The following is a 12,330-nucleotide window of genomic DNA, read 5'->3' as shown; positions in this document are numbered from 1 at the left end:
CAAGGCACTGACCGACAGAGAAGGGCCAAAGCCTGGCTTTTGGGAAGCCACTAGCTGGAGGTTGACACCAGTGTGCAGACCCTGTCCTGACTCACCTCTGCACGAAATGGAACTGACATTCACCATGTGCCAGACACCTTCCATGTGTTGATCCATTCAGTCCTCAACAACTTAGGAAGCGGGTTCTCTTATAATGCTAGTTTGCAGATGAGGAAACTGAGGCACAGAGTGGTTAAGCAACTGCTCCAAAATACCCAGCACTGGGTAAGTGGCAGAACAAGGGTTTGAACCCAGACAGTCTTGTAACAGAGTGTGCACTCTTAATCACTGGGCTATAGTGCTTGTGCCTCTTAAATACTGTTCCCCCTACGTAAGGTCCTGAGGACCCAAGGCCCATTGTCTCATAAGTTTGGCAGAGACCACTGCTGTCCTAGCGTCCTGGCCCTCTCTACCACCACTCTGCTGCCTCTGGGCCCACCCATGCAGCCCTGCCAGCTTCTTTCCATTTGTCCCCATCGAAGGTTATCAGATTTAGCAAAACACAACACAACATAGCACGACAACAGAATGCCCAGTCCTGTTTGCATGTCTGAGAAACAAGGAATGATTTGAAGTATAAATATATTCCAAATATTGCACGAGGCATGCTTATATTTGGGATATACTTATACTACAAAATTATTTGTTGTTTCTCTGAAATTCAGATGTAAATGGCAGCCCTGTATTTTGCCTGACAACCCTGTCCCCATTATCTGGGCTTTGTGCTGGGATCACACGTGGCTGAAGAGCTGCTGCTGTGAATAGTTTACAAAACCGTTCACTTGCACTGGTCTCGGTGTGATCCCCGGGGGAGCCCACCTCTGGAGGATCTCTGTTAAGACAGGGGCTTGTTTAATCCCACTCTCCATTTCCAGGTTCGAGGCCACGGCCTCACCAATACCAGAGCAAATGAATAGTTTATGAATTTGTGCATTAAAACCACACCACAGACTTTTTGAAATTCTAAATATGTCCCATCCATGGATCCTTCCCTCTCCCTCCCTTCATGCCTCTCTATTGCTCCCCTTTAGAAGAGAGTTTGCAGATTTGCCCTTTTGGGGTCTCCTTAGGAAGAGCCATGCCCACTTCCTGCCAAGTCCATGCTCTTCAGGCGTTCTGGGATCTCTTTTACAGATTCCATCAGCGTGTTTGGAGCAGAAGTCAGACTTGTTGCTCTCTGGTTCCCCAGGCTCCTCCGGATGGTTTTGTAGGTGTTGGGGTTGGGGGGACCTTGGTCATCGTTCAGGCTTTTCTATAAAGGCCTTTCTATAAAAACAGGTTACACATTTTGGCCAACATGTCTGCAATTTCACACTTCAGAGCTCTTGGGTGGAAGCCATCTGCTCGGCAGGGTTTATTTACATCTCATTTGCCAATTAGGTCTGGAACATCTCATTTGTTTATCACTATTTCATCTAAGATCTATGTCTTGTCTGCTTCAGTAGACACTTTGAAGGATAGGAAACGCCCTCTGTCCTTTCCCATCTGCCAGCGGATGGTTGTCAGAGTTGGTTATAGGCCCTGTGTTTGTTGCTATGGAGGAAGCAAAGGTGTAGAAGATATGGCCCTTGCCACCAAAGAGTTTGCAGTCTGGTGAGAGAGATGATTGGATTAAGAATTCTTTTAGCTGCAAGTAAGAGAAAAAGCAGGTAATAGTGAATTATACAAGTAAAGGTTTAGTTTTCTTTTATTATTAGCAGTCTGGAGGAGGGTAAAAACTGATATTGGTTTAGCTGACCAATAATGTTCTTAGAGCCTGGGCTCTGTAAGTCCATTTTTAGAAACTGGCTTCTCATCCTTGTGCTTGTTGCTTCATGATCACAAAATGGCTGCTGAAGCTCCAAGCCCATATTGGAGAAAGGAATAAAAAAGAAGGGTAGGGCACCAGTTGTTTCTGTTTCTTTTATTGGGAACAGTAAAAACCTTTTTAGAAGCACCTCCCTCCCCCAAGACTTGAGCTCATCTATCATTAGCTACAACTGTGTCACGTGGCCACCCCAGCAGTATAGAAGGCTGGGAAAATGACCGTTCAGGTTTTCCAGCCTCTTTGGTGAAGGTGGACAAGGCTGGGGATGGGTGTTGGGTTAGCCAGCCGACAGAATCTGCCCAAGAAGAGACGCCACGAACATGCAAATGTCACTGATAACCTAAAGCAGCTTCAGTGCCAAAGGAGTAGGCAGCACAGAGCCAGATCCAGCAGAACCTTTATTCCCCTGACTTCTTTCTCCTCTGGAGTTGAAAGGAAGAAGACTCCTCATGGACTGGGCGTAGACATAGACATGGGACAGGAGTTGTGCTAGGAGTATTGAATGAGAGTCAGACATCACCGGGTCAAGCACATCCCAGGCTGGGGAGATGACGGGGAAGACCAGAGATGGGGACACACCATTGTGTTGAAGGTCGGTGCTATGGCCTGGATGCCTGTGTCCTCTCCAGACTCCTGTGCTGAACCCTAACACCCAAAGTGATGGTTTGAAGAGGTGGGGCCTTTGGGAGGTGTTTAGGTCATGAGGTCCCTGCCCTCATGGATAGAATTAGTGTCCTTACAAAAGGGGCTTGAGGGAGACTGTTTGCCCTTCTGCCACGTGAGGAAGCAGCAAGAAGGTGCCGTCTATGAGGAACAGGCCCTCACCAGACACCAAATCTGCTGGCGCCTTGATCTTGGACTTTCCAGCCTCTAGAACTATGAGCAATAAATTTTGTTGTTTATGAACTACCCAGTCTAAGGTATCTCATGATAGCAGCCCGTTCAGACTAAGGCAATGAGCATGGAGTGGTGGGCTCCTGCGGAGGGGAAATGGACCCAAAGCATTACTTTTAGGTTAATTTTCCAAAAGCTGCACTCTTGCCTTTGTCAGAAGCCACAGCTTGCCGTATTACATGGGGAAGAGTGAGCACTGCGTGGGGAGCAAGTGCCCCATAAGGTTGGCTTCAGATGCATCCTGGTGCCCGGCGCCAGCCTCCCGGCTCTGAGCGGCACACTTCTCACCTGCTCCTGTGAAGGGCTTCTCTGGCCCCACCTCCAGCCTCTGCCTACCTGGCCCTTGTTTCTGGAGCCCACTCTCCTGCCTCTCATCTCTGTACTCCTTCCCATCTCCAGAATGAGACTGCTTTGAGATGTTGTTCTTTATGCTCAAAAGTTGGCATTACATTGCCTCCCCAGACTTGACTCTTTTTGACCATTAACAACCCTGGCCGTGCTCAGGGCCAACTGGTTCCCTAGGCTCTTGTTTGAAAGCTAACCTCAGCCGCCATCTTGGCCCAGCCCTTCAGTGGAACTTGGCCAAGCCATTTCCACTGGTCCGGCCCTTAGCTGGGGCTCAAGGGCTTGAATCCCAGGCGAAACGTTTGCTCTTGCTCTAATAGGCATGAGGTAGTCACTGGAAGCCTCGGTTTGGAGAATCTGAGCTAGGAGAAAGTGTCGCCTTGCAAAGTTCCCTTTGACAGTTTTTGGAATTTGGAAGGGCTTTTGGAAAGGAGATGCCGAGATGAGCAAACCAATCAGGAAGCTGCCGCAGCAGCCTGTAAAGATCTCCCCTGAGGTGGGGGCAGGTGGAAGGGCCTGGTATAAGAAAAATATGAAAGGATGTATCAGTATTATCTGGGCCATGATCCATTTGGTTTGGGAACAGAGGAAAAAGTGCCGGAGGAAAGTCAAAGTTTCTAGCAGAACTTTATCAGGACTAGCAGGTAAGGCACTTCTAGACTGTTTTTGCTTGTTTGTTTGCTTTGTTTTGAAGAAGATGCATTTGGCTTTAGGCAGGCTTAGTTTCAAGTGGCAGCAGGGTTTCCAAGGGGGGTGTCCACGAGGCAGCTGCAGAGATGGCACGGGAGGTGAGGAAAGGTCCATGTGGAGATGGAGATTTGGAGGTGTTAGCAGGATCAGGGAAAACAGAAGGGTAAGAAAGAGCAGGGGGAGACAAAGCACCCCTGGAGCAGCTCCGTGTGGCCTGGGAGGAGGAAGGGAAGTCAGAGAAGGAGCTGCAGCACTCGGGGCACGTGAGCTGCGAGAAAGGAACCAGGAGGGTCTCCCGCAGGAGGGAGTGGGCAGCCGTGGCGGGCTGCAGGGCTTCCTCTGCAAAGTAAAGAACTTCCGCCGCATGCTAAGAGTGTTTTGCTCGGTCCTTGTCTTTTGCTGAGTCTCTGTCGTTTCTGAGTCCAGTTCTGGCCCAGTGGTCACTAAGTGCCCTTTCTACTCTTCTCCCTTGGCGTGCTGAGTTTTACTTTAGGAGTTAGATGCCTGAAAAATGCTTCTCCAATAATTTTAACCTAAGTTATTGATTTTCATCTGCCTGTCACAATGAGTGAACTCCTCCATTCTCCTGACCTGACTATTTCTCAATTTTTAGAAGACATTTTTTAAAAACTGAAGACAGAACATCATATGTGGGTTGTTGGCCAAGCAATGATTTGGTTGCCTTGTATATTTTATTTATTTTTTTCTTGTTAAATGTTTTCCTTGAGCTTGCTGAGAGATGCTGGTGAACATTCTTCAGGATTCCTGTGGACATTTTACTTCTTCCTATTTTTCGCTCATTCTTGTATTTTCCTAGTTCCTGTGTCAAAGCCTGAGGTATCTTATTATGGATTTCTTTTCTCTTCTCTCAGATTGTTGGAGTTAGTTTTGTGTTGTAATGTTAACAACAGCTAACATTCATACAATGCTTTGCAATTTACAAAGCATGTCACATACATTTTCTTATTCTATCTTCGCAGCCATTCTGTGAAGCAGCTTAGGTACAATTGTCCTATTTTATGAAAGTGCTTGAGAGGTGCCGCTCGGCTTGTAGTAGAAGGAGCCAGGGTGACTTAAGATCTCTGACTCCTTTCTTTTCTTATAATAAGAATGTTTTCCCTCCAAAAAAGAAAAAAACATGATTATTTGAGGAAATTTGGAAAATAGAGGGAAGAATAAAGAAGGAAATTTCCATTACTGTTTATCACAGTGTCTAGTGTCTGCAGGTGTCAGCACTTCATGGTATTTCTTTCCAGTTATATTTCTATGAATTACTAAAGATCTTATATAATTAGGGATTAAGTACACCTTGATGGTTTGGACCCTGATTTTTAAATGTAACATTATATTGTGATGCCATTCAGCTATTTCAAAATCTGTTCTAGCGTATAGATATATTATAATATATGCAACCACCCCCCCTTTCCCCCCTTTTTTATTGATACATAATTGTACATATTTATGGGGTACATGTGCTATTTCGATACAAGCATACAATGTGCAATGATCAAATCATGGTATTTAGACTATTCATTGCCTCAAACATTTATCATTTCTTTGCACTGGGAACAGTTCAAATCTTTTCTTTTAGCTATTTTGAAATATGCAATAAATTGTTGCTAACTGTAGTCACCCCACTGTGCTATAGAACACTAGAACTTATTCCTTTTTACCTGAATGTGCTTGTGCCCATTAACCAGCCTCTTTTTATGTCCTCCTGCCCTTCCCAGCCTCTGCCAACCATCATTCTACTCCCTGAGATCAACAGCTCCCCTCCTGCTGGACATTTAAGTTGCTTCCATTTCTGGCTGTACAAAAACACTTTTTAAAGTCTTTATCCCATAAATGCCTGTCTGAATCTCTGTGTTCTAGGGTGGGGATAAGGGTGGGATGACCTGGTTCAAAAGCACATCGTTCTACTGCATCCCGCAGATGGACCAGTTTTTACTCCAATAAGAAGGGCCTGAGCCTGTCTTACCACACTCTTGCCACCACCAAATATCATATTCTAACTAATTGTTAATAGTGTGGATAAAAAATAAAATTTCATTGCCTTGTTTTGCATTTCTCTGATTGCTTAGGAGACAGAACTTTTTCCCTTTGTTTATTATCTATTTGTATTTCTGCCAGTAATTTTATTCTCGTGCTCTTTGCTTGAGAGTCTATGATGCTTTCAGTTTTGTTACTCATATACAAGGCTGTATATGAGTTAAATGCTTCCTGCCTCTTGGTTGCTCCCTTACGTATTCATGCTGTCCATCCCCACGTGAAAGCCTCCCCAGACGGTGATTTCAGCCCACTCTCGGAGGAAAAACAATTAATTGAATCTATTCATACTAAAGTGTAACCAGCTTATCCTCCCTCTCTCCCCATTAGCCCTCTTAGGGCCTAGTGCTTGGCACGTAAGTAGAGACACACATAGGTACAGATGTGCCATAGATACTTGTTGAATGAATAAATTCGTGTGGTTCCAAGGGATTAAATAGGATTAGAATGTGGACGGAGGGGAAAGCTCTGGCAAGATAGATTTCAAATCAATGTAGTCTTTCTAATAGACCCAGTTGCTCAAAGAGAGAATGAGCTACAGCAAGCAGCAGGGAGTTCCTAAACACAGGGATATCCTAGTCTTAGAGGAACTCTAGCATTGTCTCAGGGACAGGACTAGATTATTCCAGGGCCCTCGTGGTTTCCTCTCTGCCCGTGGCTGTGGTTTCAAATGTTTTACAAAATTCTCTTTTGGGTACCATTGTCCTAAGTTGGGGATGGCAAACGTTTTGCCCTATGTGCCAATCCCTTTGTGTTGGTAGTGGCTGCCTAAAGAGCTGCTTGAGCACTTGCTGGCTTTGGGCGCCGCAGAGGAGCACACTGTGACCGAGTAGCAATGTCCTCTGTGGGTGCTGCAGCCGAGGGTGCTAGTGTCGTTTCTGTCTTAGGGAATTCCTCCAACCCTGCCTCCCCAGCCTGCTTATGCAACTCGCTGTCCTTCCTGCAGATCTTCAGCCCCACACCCACTCGCGCTGGTTTGCAGTTGGTTTATTTAGCAGCTCAGTGTTGACTGCTGTGGTCGCTCAGCATCTCTGCAATTCTCTTGGCCTTTCCCTCATGTTGAGAGACGATCACCACAGGTCCCGGCACCAGGTCCTCATATAACAGCACCCCAGGCAGGAAGGGAGGGGGTTATCCTCACAGATTACTCTCTTCTGTTAAGAAGGACAATCTCCCAAGGGGCTAACCTCCCATCCCACATGACCAGGGTTGGGTGACACAGGCGCCCCTCACCACAGAAAGGTTGGGAAAGTGAAATCAAGTGCTCTCAACTCTTGAAAATTAGACAAAGAGGGGGAGGGGCAGAATGAATGGAAAAGAAAACGACTGTCTGCCCTCTGGCTTGGTAGGGGAGAAAGGGGTTTGTGTGTATGGGGGTGGGGATAGGAGGGATTTCACAGGCTTGAGAGCTGGAGCCAGTGGTTCTCCCCCAAGTCAATGATACACATTCAAAATGCAAAGGGCTAGAGACGTATGGGAAAGAAGTCGTGCTAAGCCAGAAGGCATGCAAGAAAACTTGGGAAAAACACCAAATCTGGGCAGTCCGCGGGGGAGCATGAAGCAGTAGCACAGTCAAGAGACCCCAACCTGAGCGCCAACAGCAAAAACTGGTAAGACTCATCTAGAGCAAACCCTCAGAGGCTCAGCTGGCGTGAGGCTGGTTTGTACGAGCTGGCGGCACACGATATAAATAGACGGGCCTGGCTTACAGACCCAGGATTAAGGCACATCTCTTGGGCTTGGCACTGTGTTAGGCAACAAAAAGATATTAATATCTAGGGCCGTCTTCTGCCTTCAGGGGCTTTCAGTCTTATCATTTATCCAGGAAACACAACCGATGCCAGTGGAACAGAAGCACTTCTGTGTTAGACACACTGGTTCAACACAAGTTCATGTCCTGCCTCAAAGTTCTAAGTCAGGAGAAGCTAAACTGCTCTAGCAGCGGCTCTTCATCCCAGGATAATTCCCATCATTGTCATAATCATACTTGTCATTGTCACAGTCACCAACATTTATTGAGCACTTACTATGTGCTAGGCACAATTCTAATTGTTTTTTTCTGTGTTTATTAAAGCTTTCAACAACTCGATGGAGCAGATACTTTTATCATCATCCCCATTTTACACATGAGAAAACTGAGTCATGGAGGCCAATGAACTTCCTCAAGGTCTCGCACAGTGAGGAAGCGGCAGGTCGGGTGTTTAGACTCAGGCAGTCTGACGCCAAGGCTGAGGGCAACGCGGTGCTGCCTCTCGATGACTGGCAGTTTTCTGCGGGAGAGATGCTCGTGTATCTGTCGGCGAGGACGGGACAGACGTATCGATGCTGGAGAATGTGCTGACCCTGTGCCGTGTGGCCCTGCTCTCTGTGGGTCAGTTTCCACATGCATGAAATGAGGTGGTCGCCTAATCCCTAGTCCCTCTGGCCCCGAGGTCTGTGAACAGCTCTCTGCAAGGCGGGGCAGCCACGGCTGATGCTTGGTAGCAGTTAGACTCCCTCTGGCTCCTGCATCTTAGCTTCACTGGATCCTCACAGACATGGTGCAGTGAGCACCCAGACTCCCCAACATCGCAGATGCTGTTGACAGGAGCAAAGAGGATTCCCTGTGGGCGGATCGGGCGAGGAGGAGGGACGTGATGGATCTGGGAACAATACGTCTCTCTCGTGATTCCTCTTCCCCGGGAAGAGACAGGGAGTGTGAGCAGGTCAGTTCATTATAACTGTGTTTACTGCATCGATTTCCATTGCTCTGATGAGGGAAACTTCCAAAAGGAGATGCAAATTGCCTTGGGACCTGCGACTCCTGCCGGCTCAGCCCCAGCATTCTCAGACCAGAGGAAGCAGCGTGCTGATTGCTTCTCTCATGAACCGGAGTCTCTGAGTTTTGATGTGAAAAGGGAGAGGAGCCCAGGGCTGTGGGGTGGGGTGGGGTGATTTGGCCATGTGGTCATGGCCTTAGAAATCTTCACTGATAAGGATCTTAGCCTCCCAATCTATGGTCACAAAGGCCACCTCCAGCAACATGCTGACTCAGCTGGCTCCACTACTAAGCTTGAGCAAGTTACTTAACTTCTGTAGCCTCAGTGTTCTCATCTGTGAAATGGGGATAAAAGGTGTACACATCTCCTAGAATTACTGCGAAGACTAAATGAGTAATTCTATGTAAAGCACTTAGAATAGCAACTAGTTCATGGTAAAGCACTATAGAATTGTTTGCTCTCTAATGTTTCCTTGCCAGACTGGAAGTTTCCTAAGGCCAGGGATCTTAACTACCTGGTATAAAATCATGTCCACAGTGCCTATCACAGGGCCTGGTATATAATACAGCCTCAACATATATTTATCAAACAAATGTTTAATGAATAAGAGTGCATTGCAAACTGGTAAGAGCAATGCAAGAGTCTGGCAGTATTATTATTTACTATTCTACTAGTTGTCTTCATCCTGTTTCCCTTGGGATTCTCCTACAGCTCAGAACCTGGAGGGTACAGGGACATCTCAGGCCTTGTTCATTGGCCTGATGCTTCCTGGGCTTTTCAGGGTCTTAGGGTCCTTAGGGTCTCAGGGACCTAGCCAGTAGTAGTCACTGGGCAGGATCTTGAAGTCACAAGTCATTTGAGAAGGAGGAGGCAGTGGCTCGATGTTGGAGACTTACTGTGTATCTTCAGCCAGATAACTCCTTGCTTAACCAAAGTAGTCATCTGAAACTGAAAATCTCACAGGGGCCAGAGAGGCAACATAGCAGAGTGGGACCAGGGGTGGCATGTTTGCCGAACCTTGTTTGGGCTGTATTGTTTTGAAGCACGTGCAGTTAGCCTATTAAACTCTTCACTTGCATTGATAATTACACTCACTCATGTCATCTCCCACCGCGCCATCCTGGTGGTCCAGGCTGGTTCGTCTAGTTCTGATACAGACACTGATGAGGACAAATGTGTCTCCACTGTTGGAAAAACAGAGAACAGGCACCAGGTCAGTGCCACCTGATTCCAAGCCTCAGATGGGGCCAGCGGCAAACTGGAGAGAGAGCATGACACCTCTCAGCTCCAACCAATTGATGCCTGTTGATGCTGCTGTGCAGAACTGTGAGCCTAGTGTCGTAAGAGCTTCTGATTTTTCAAGAGAAGGTAAAAATCTGGATCCTTAGATGAATCTTCTTAATGTTTACACAAGAAATACATTTTTTTTTACATACCCTGTGAATGAAACTAACTCTACGCCCTGATTAGGCCTCTAGTTTGTTATTCTGCCAGAAGGGGGGGAGATAGTTCAAGTTCAGCTAAGGCAGCTCAGAGGACTCTGAGAGCAGCTGCTCCAGAGGGGACAGGCAATTGAGACCCCATTTACAGAGCTGTTTTCTGTACGCAGTTTAAAGGGCTTTAGTGTGTGCTGTCTCATAGGAAACTGAGGGTTAGAGAAAAGGAGGGGCTGCCTTAAGCTGCTCACAAAGGGTGTTGCTAAGACTCAAACCCGGGTCTTCTGACCCCAAGCCAGGGGCCTCCTCTTGCTCACACAGAACCCCTCGGTATTTGGAAACCTGGTGTTGTCTGGGAGACGAGAGGCTGGTGAGAGCGTGGGTTTGGGAGTCTGACTCCCGGATCCTGAATCCTGGCTCTGCCCCTGCAGGACGTGTGATCTTGGACATGCCACTTTCCTCTGAGCCAAGTCTCTTCATCTATGTAACGGGAACAGCCATAAAACCTACCTCCCAGGGTTGTTGTAAGAACCATATGAGGTGATGTGAGAAAAGGGCTTAACTCAGAACCTGGCACGAAGAAAGGGCCCAAACTTCCATGTCCGTGTGGCCCGTTGTGTGCTGACGGTGTACAGGGGCGGATCTTGCACACTGGGTGGGGTGGGGGAACACGTGGCTTCCGTTAGCAAATGTTGACCTCGGCCTATTGTGTACTAGGCACAGTGCCAGGGACTTGGGAGACAGTAGTGTGCACATGGGGCTGGTCTATGCCCAGTGGCACTTAAAATCCAGCAAGGCAGGCGACTGTCCATCACATATCCCACAGAAATGACTTCCTGACACGGAAAAGGTTTCCTGATGATGTGGGACGAGGTTTGCGAAGGAAAATCTAGGGTGTTTGTAGAAGAGGGATCAGAGAGGGCCTGATCCCTCCTTCACATGTATACACACACACACACACACACACACACACACACACACACACACCCAACTCTGAGATGTGTGTATATATATATATTCTGAGACAGTAATGTCTAAGTTGAGACCTGAAGAATGAGGACCCGTGAGCTGGACACAGAGGGAATCAGGAGCCTCCGTCTGCCCATGTTACATCTGAGTAACCTCCAAGTGGTGTGCCAAGTGGGTAGCTGGCTCTGCACAGAAAGTTCCGCAGAGAGTGCTGGCTGGAGACAGAAATGAGGGAGCTGTCACCACGCAGGTGGGATCCACACCCTGGGGCTGGATGAGCTCCCGCAGGAGCAAGGATCTGGAAGGAAGAGGCTCAGACGAAAGCAATGGGAGACCTGGGCCCTCCCACGGGGGAGTGTGTCATGCAGTGGGACAGTGAGGACCCGTCCTTGGACGATGGCTAGAATCGGGCTGGAAGGAACGTACTAGCACGTGGGGAGACAGCTAGGACTCAGTGAGTCGGGGCAGAGCAGCGGAGGGTGTGTGCTGCCAGTTTCGGTTATCCAGGAGGCGAGGCTGCAGCCGGGCTGACAATGGAGGACAAACCGGGATTTACGCGTTACCCCAGTAACGGCGTCTGTGGGCTGTCACTCAGATGAGTCGCCATCACAGCAGCAGATAACTGTGGAAGCTGGGCGCTCTGTGTGTGTGTGTCTATGTGTATATGCCTGTGCACATCCTATTTATTTAAAACAAACAAGTTTTTAAAAGCTCTCTTTGAACCCTCTGTTGTCTAAATGGTGTATGTTATACGTTAATGCAGTGAAAGCTCAAAGTGCCCTTAATTTGACAATATTAGTATCTCCTGCAGGTGCTGTTTTCATTAAACACATTTCCCCCCTCAGGGCTAAGTGTTTTAATTTCTAGAAGTTTCCTGTGCCTGTTTCAAGTGTTTGTTTTTAGGTCACTGCTAGTTATTGGGCTTAATGAAAAAACATTAAAGCGACATCTGAAGTGCAATGGTTTTTATTGGCATTGGGCAATGTTTCTAGGAAGGTTTTCTTTCATTCCTTTGTCACTCATAATCCAAGAAGGGATTATGTGGGGAAGGGAAAGTTCTAGAAGAGCTAGAAGGAAAAGGGGCAGGTGGGAGTGTCTGGGACGTAGAGATGGAGGAGCTACAGCCTAGGGAAGGAAGAACAGAGCGGTACACAGGCCCACTACATACACTAGAAGAGAGTATGGTGTGGGGTAAATGTTTCCGGAGGGGGCAGGTAAGAGCTAGGATGTTTCAGCTGCAAATAACAAAAATCTGACCAAGAGCGGAGTGAACCAGAATGTTTAACTTAATAAGAGGCTGGAGGAAGGCCATTGTAGTGCTGATTAATCTGGGATCGTGGTTTAT

This window comes from Lemur catta, chromosome 2 (assembly GCF_020740605.2).
Source record: "Lemur catta isolate mLemCat1 chromosome 2, mLemCat1.pri, whole genome shotgun sequence".
Taxonomy (NCBI): Eukaryota; Metazoa; Chordata; class Mammalia; order Primates; family Lemuridae; genus Lemur; species Lemur catta.
The sequence above is the reverse complement of the archived record's forward strand: the minus strand, read 5'-3'. Positions refer to the sequence as shown.